Below are 6,534 nucleotides of genomic sequence, written 5' to 3' on the forward strand. Positions count from 1 at the left end.
GGTCATTTTCTCTCAAAGCCAGGACAGCTTAGACCTGCAGAAAAGCAGGGTCAGGGACCACACCGGCAGGACTGGAAGGGAATGGGGACGATCTTGTTATTTATCTGCCCTATGGTCCCTGTCCATCAGTGATAAACTGACCCCAGGCCGCTGCCACTTACAGCAAGAGGAGTTAGCAGAGAGGTCTCCGGCTCTGCTTGTGGCTCATGGGGGAGAATACACCCAGCCGTTCCACAGCTTGTAATCAGGTGGTAACAAGGAAAAGGGAGAGGGCAGCGCCCTCCACAGTGGCAGTGTACAGGACACCTGCTGATGGTTGTGTCCTGTGATCTTAAGAAAATCCTCTGACCTCTTTGGGCCTTGATATCACTCCCTGCTTGTGTCCTGGTGCTGCAAAGAGGGGCAGAATCAGAAAGGGAGGGTAGATTGATCTGTACATGGGATAAACTCTAGGGAATGGCAGTAGACACAAATGATGGAAGGGAGCCTTAATGGAACTAATCCTCTGAGACCTTTGCTGCGGGGAAGCCAAATACAAACATGCCCAGACTTCCCAGAGCCCCAATTTCTATAGTGTCCAGCTGAGGCCAAGCCCCATGATGGCCAGTGGTGGTCACTTGTGCGTGTGATTTCCTGATAAGCCCAAACCTGGGACAGCAAAGGTATCTAGGATCCTCCAATGCCTTCCTCTCCCTAATATGGTGATGTTGCTCTCCTGTGACCCAAGGCTCTTGAGTGTGCTTGAGTTCCTGGAAGAACCAAACTAGGAAGAACACAAATGAGCAGATTTAGAAACGGCTCCTCTTGGCAGGAAGGTGAAGAAGACTCTGAGTTATCTGAGAATGGACTAGAAACTAAACTTGTGTGGAGGGAAAGAGAACCGGGACTTCTCTCTCTAGACACTGCCTCTGTGGATGGAGGAAAAGAAAATGGGAGGGAGAGGATTTGTATTTGAAAATAAAAATTAATTTAGTGAATAAACACTGCGCTCTCCTCATCTGTGATCACTCTTCTGAATGTTAGCTTCAAGGACCCTGGGACCCAGGAGACCCAATTCCCTCAGGCCTCTTCTTGGCACCCCATCTTCCACCCTCCTCCCTCCAATACTTCCAAGAGTTTTTGGTGCTCTCACACCTAAAAGATTCCTGTCCTGAACTTTACATCTCCTCAAGCACCTGCAGACAGTAGGTGCTTAGCTTTAGAAACATCCATTGTTCTGTGTATGTTATTTGTGTGTGTGTCCCCTGGGTGCTTAGTGTGTTTGTGGCTGGTAGAGGAAGAGGAAAGCATGCTCACTTCCATTCAGGAAAAACCTCTACATAAACCAGATCTCAGAAGAGCTCAGGGAAGAAACTTCTCTAAAGGGCAACAGGAGAGGAAGCAGTAGTTCCCTGACTACCTAGACACTGGCCAGTTGGTGGTCTGTCCTCTTGGGCTGGAGGAAGGGCTCTATCTCTGTCTCAAAGGCTGAGGACGAGCCTGGACAGCAGGGATAGAGATGTATGTACCCACCTTTGTGTGATCCACCTGCTTATGCAGAATGACACTCAGGGGACCAGGCCAAGCCTGAGATCCCACTCTCTACCAGGGGCAACCTCTGTGTGCCATATTGGGACCAGAAGCCCCAGAGATTTCCACTCAAGCTATCCATGTAAAGGAGCCAAGCATTCCTCCCCCCCTTCCTTTCAGTCTTGTGCTGTAAGGATAGGGTGAAAGTGGGGAGGGAATATCTAGGGAAAGAGATCCTGGACTGCTGCCTCTCTAAACCCTGCCCTTGTGGGTAGAGGAGGAAGAGACAGGAGGGAGAGAATTTGCATCCAAAAATGACAATTAAATTTAAAAATCTCACCTGTGATCACATTCCTGAATGCTAGCTGCAAGGATATTTATTTATATTTGCTTATATCTTCTTTTTTTTTAGAACCCTTACCTTCCATCTTGGAGTCAATACTGTGTATTGGCTCCAAGGCAGAAGAGTGGTAAGGGCTAGGCAATGGGGGTCAAGTGACTTGCCCAGGGTCACACAGCTAGGAAGTGGCTGAGGCCAGATTTGAACCTAGGACCTCCCATCTCTAGGCCTGGTTCTCAATCCATTGAGCTACCCAGCTGCCCCTGCTTATATCTTCTTGAGGACATTATCCCCTGCCTGAGTGCAAATCAAAAGGAGAAATGAGTAGAAATTCCCTCCACATGCTTTGTCACCTCCTTTCGGTGACAGAGCTTTACATGTAGATGGGGAAAACCCTTAATGCCAGCTCTATCCCTTCTATCTATCCCTTCCTGATATGGTGGGAAGCTTGCTGAATCTGGAATGAGGAAGATCAGAGTTCAAATCCCCCCTCTGACACTTCTTAGCTGTGAGACTATGGACATGTCCTTTGATTTCTCTGAGACTCCATTTCTTTCTCTGTAAAATAAAGCTAAAAAGGCCTATGGAGCAGCATGGGAGTAGTAATGGATAGAGATCAGGACTTGGGAGTCAGCAAAACCTGGCTTCAAGTCTTAGCTCCTGCCACACACTGACTGTGTGACCTTGGACAAATCACTTAAACTCTCAATGCCCCCAGACAACTCTCTCAAACTAGAAAGGAAATAGTGTTGGACTCTGCACTCGCTTCCCCAGATTCACAGAATTCTAGAACAGCCTCATTTAGTAGAAGAAATTCTCTATACCAGTAAAATCACGGGTTCCAACAACAACAAAATATTTCCATTTACTATTCCCACAAAGCCATGGTGAGGTTCAAAGGAGATAAGGTATGTAAAATGTTTTGCGTCATTTAAATGGTCATAAAAATGTCAAGAGTGGTGTAGTGGACAGAGAGAGCCTTGGCCCCAAACCCAGGAAACCTTAGGTTTAAGTCCAACTCACCTCTGGCACATGTTGGCTATGCTAGGCAACTCTTTAAATTGGAGAGCATGCTTGTCTTACCTCAAGGAGGCAGTTTTTTCATTCCACAGTTTCCTGCTGCCAGTGAAATCATAGGTTCAGTCACTGTCCTATTATTATTTGACAGTCTTCATGAGTTACTGAGGCTGGAAAAAAAAAAATCATTACCCAACAGCCAAAGTGGCCATGGCCTCTGAGCTCAACTAGTCAGATTCTCAAAGATTCGGATTTAGAGCTGGAAGCAAGTTTGGAAGTCATGATGTCCAACCCCCTCATTTTCCAAAGGAGAAAACTGAGGCCAAGGAAAGTTTTAGTCTAGTCTCTCTGTTTCTGGCTGTCTCTCTTTCTGTGTCTCTCTCCCTTACTATGTTTCTCTCATGTCTCTTCCTCCTTTAATCTTGCCTCTCTTCCTCCCTTTCCCCTTCCTCTCTCCTCTCTTTTCTCCCTTTCTCTTGTCCCTCTTCTCTCATTTCTCTCTTCATCCCTTTCAATCGATGTCTTTCCTTCTCTCTTGCTCTTTTTTTCTTCCTCCCTTTCTCTTTTCTGACCCAAAATCCACACCCAATCCCACTACTCTATACTTCCTCCCTCTATCCAGTACCAGCAGTAATCAGTCTTTCTATTTTGGTAGAATTTTCCAGAACTTGGCAGCCAATGATCCTGCTTTGGGGATCCTCCACTCCCACATCATCCCAAGATTGGAGAAGGACTTTGGCGGAGTCTCCCCCCCACCATATTTGGTTGTTTCCACATTAAAGATAGATCTTTAAAGAATGACTCTAATTCTTTGTTTTCTTCCCATCCCTCCACTTCCTACAGAAGCTTAGGAATAAGGAGACCTGGATTCACATTCCATCTCTATGTGACTTTGAGTAAGTCATTAGCCTTCCAGGACTCCAGATTCCTCATCTGAAAAATAAAAGAGTTGGACTAGAATAGCCTCTTTCAGCCTTAGTTCTAAAATCCTAGGAGTCCTTCTCCTTGCCATTCAACCTCTCTGAACCTCAGTTTCCTTACCTGAAAAATAGGAGCACATTTGCATTGCCTACCTCAAAAGGTTGATGGCAGGATCAAATGAACGAAGGAATGAGAAGGGACTTCACAAGGCAGGATGCCTAAGTAATGTGGTCCACCAGAAACATTCCAATTAGTTTCAACTAGCTCCATGTGCCTATCTCCAGCTCTTCCCAAGATCAGTTATCGATTCAGTCTCCTCAAAAGTGAAATAGCCCAGTGAGGACACCCAGAAAGCCCCCGACATGCCCACTCTCTCCATCCTTCCCAAAATGTGTGTGGGTTGTTTTTTTTTGGGGGGGGGGAGTTTTGTGTCGAAAAAATGATGATTAGGGGAACAAAATATCAGGTCCCTGGGGTGTCTGCAAGTGCCCACTGAATCTGCTACACTGGGACATCCCAACCAACTCCCCTGCTTTTCCCCTCCTCTCCCAACATGCACACAGGACTCTCCCCTCTCCTTGTTCCCCACCGCTTCTAGGTGTGTCTCTGGGCAAGGCAGGGGGACCCTGCTGGACAAGGAGGGAAAGAGGTCGTTTGTTTGCCTTTATTTTTGGACCCCAAAGTTTCTTGCCTTCTGAGTCTGTCCTGGGTGCTCTCCCTCCACCTTCCACCCCCCTTCACCACAGTTTCGTTGGAGGTCCCCCTTTCCGGGAATTTGGCGAAGGAAACGAAGAAAGAAAGCCCAGTCTCGGCACTTCTCCACCCCCATCTCCAGCCCGCAGCAGGTGTGTGGGCGCGGGGCCACCTGTACCCAGACTGCTCCCCCACCCCACCCCGCCCCCAGTGAGCGACCAGAAAGACCGCTGGGACAGAACTGGAAGAAGAACCCGAACACTAATGAAAACGAGAGCAGGGATCGTGAGGGGTAAAGGAGAAACATTTTTTTTTACCTCCCATTTTAAAAGCTTTTCTAAAATGAAGTAAATATTCTGATGAGAGATTTCAGGATGCGTGTGGAGGCCAGTGTTCTCGCCCTTTCCATGCTGCTTCCTGGGGCTCTGACTAGTAATGGAGGCAGGGGTCCGACCCTCCCCCAGCCCTTTATCGCCTCAGCCTCTCATCTCCTCCCTCTCTGGTTCTCTCATCCTCGTCCTTCTCTTGCTCTCTATCTCTCTCCCATACACTATTCTCCTATCCTTGTACCTTTGTCTAGTTGTCTCTCTCTCATTCTCCTCGGGTCAGCCCCCTTCCTAGTTGTACGATCACAACTGATAGAGATGGGGGGGGGGGGGGGGGAGGGGGGAGGAGGAAGCGCGGAAAGGTCATCTTGGCCAAGATCCTGGATGGAGAACACCAAGTCCCAGAGAAGTGAAATGATCTTGCCCAAAGTCACTTGCCCTTGCAGTTAAGTTGGAAGAGCCCAATTTGAACCTGCTTCTTTGATTCTCTGATTGTGGCCCTTCCCCACGCCGCCTTCTATCATTCGCCTCTCCTTCCCGAAATACCTCACGCAATCTCATTTTCTCCCCCCCCCCCCCCCTCACTCTAGTGCCCCTCCCCTACGGTCTCCCCTTCCTCTTGTTGTCCCTTTCGGTGTCTAGCGTTATCGCCCAATCTCTGCCCACATTCCTCTGTCTCTACGTCTCTCCTCTTTTCTGTCGCTCTCTCCTTCACTCCTCCTCCTTACCCTTCTCCCCTCCCCTTTTCCTAACTCTCCAAGTCTCCAGGTTAACCCAGCTTCCCACAGGTATGGGGTGGGGAAATCTACAGGTGATAAGAAATTACATCCGCTCAGCGTCCACTCCCCGTCCCGCCGCCCCAAGGACCCCAAAAGTGGCCGCACAAGCACAGGCAAGCTCCTGGAGCCGCCTCCCGGGAAAGAATGTGGAATGTTTCGTTCACCTTCCTTCAAGAGGTGGCGCCCCAACGTTGGGGGGTTCCGTCAGGAGAAACGGTTCTGTTCGCCTCGTTGTCTTTTTTTTTGTCTCTACTTTTTCCTCCTTCTTTTCCCTTTTCCTTCTTTCTTCACCCCTTTTCAATAGCTTTCGGGTTCTTCTCCCATCTCTGTCCCCGACTCCAGGTCAGAGTCCTCCTGGTCTCCCAGTGGCCCTAGTCCGTAGCCGGGGTCCGAGAGGCCCTGTGTTTACCACTTGCTCCTTTGGTCCTTGGATCAAACTGCACGAAGGGGAGACCTTCCAACGAATCCTGGGTGAATACGAAAGGTTATGGGAGACCATGATGGACGGATGCAGACGGAGTGTAGTGGGGGAAACTGAGGAGCACGGTCTGATCTTGGGGACGGCAGCTTAGGGAAACTGGGACTTGGGATACCCAGGCGCACACGCTTAAGCTGTGTCCACCAGGGCTAAGGACAGAGCAGAGCGCTGAGCTATCCCGGAGGACTCAATTCCGCGAAGACATCCCACAAACCTGTTCTCTTATTCTTTTTCTGAATACTTTGGTTCTCATAGACATCCTCCGGCGCCCACAAGGTGCGGTGGGAACCATCATACCTTGGGTCTGGACTCACACGTGACGGCGTTTTCCACGTCGGGAATGAAAATCCCCAAAGACGGGATGAAAATATGGCTCTTTTCCGTCTTCGAAGAGCCAAGGGGCTAAGGAGACATAAGTGGGCATAAACTAGTGTTCGGTTGATGTCCCAGTTTTCTTACTCTATCTCCTGT

The sequence above is a fragment of the Monodelphis domestica genome, chromosome 2 (assembly GCF_027887165.1).
Source record: "Monodelphis domestica isolate mMonDom1 chromosome 2, mMonDom1.pri, whole genome shotgun sequence".
NCBI lineage: Eukaryota > Metazoa > Chordata > Mammalia > Didelphimorphia > Didelphidae > Monodelphis > Monodelphis domestica.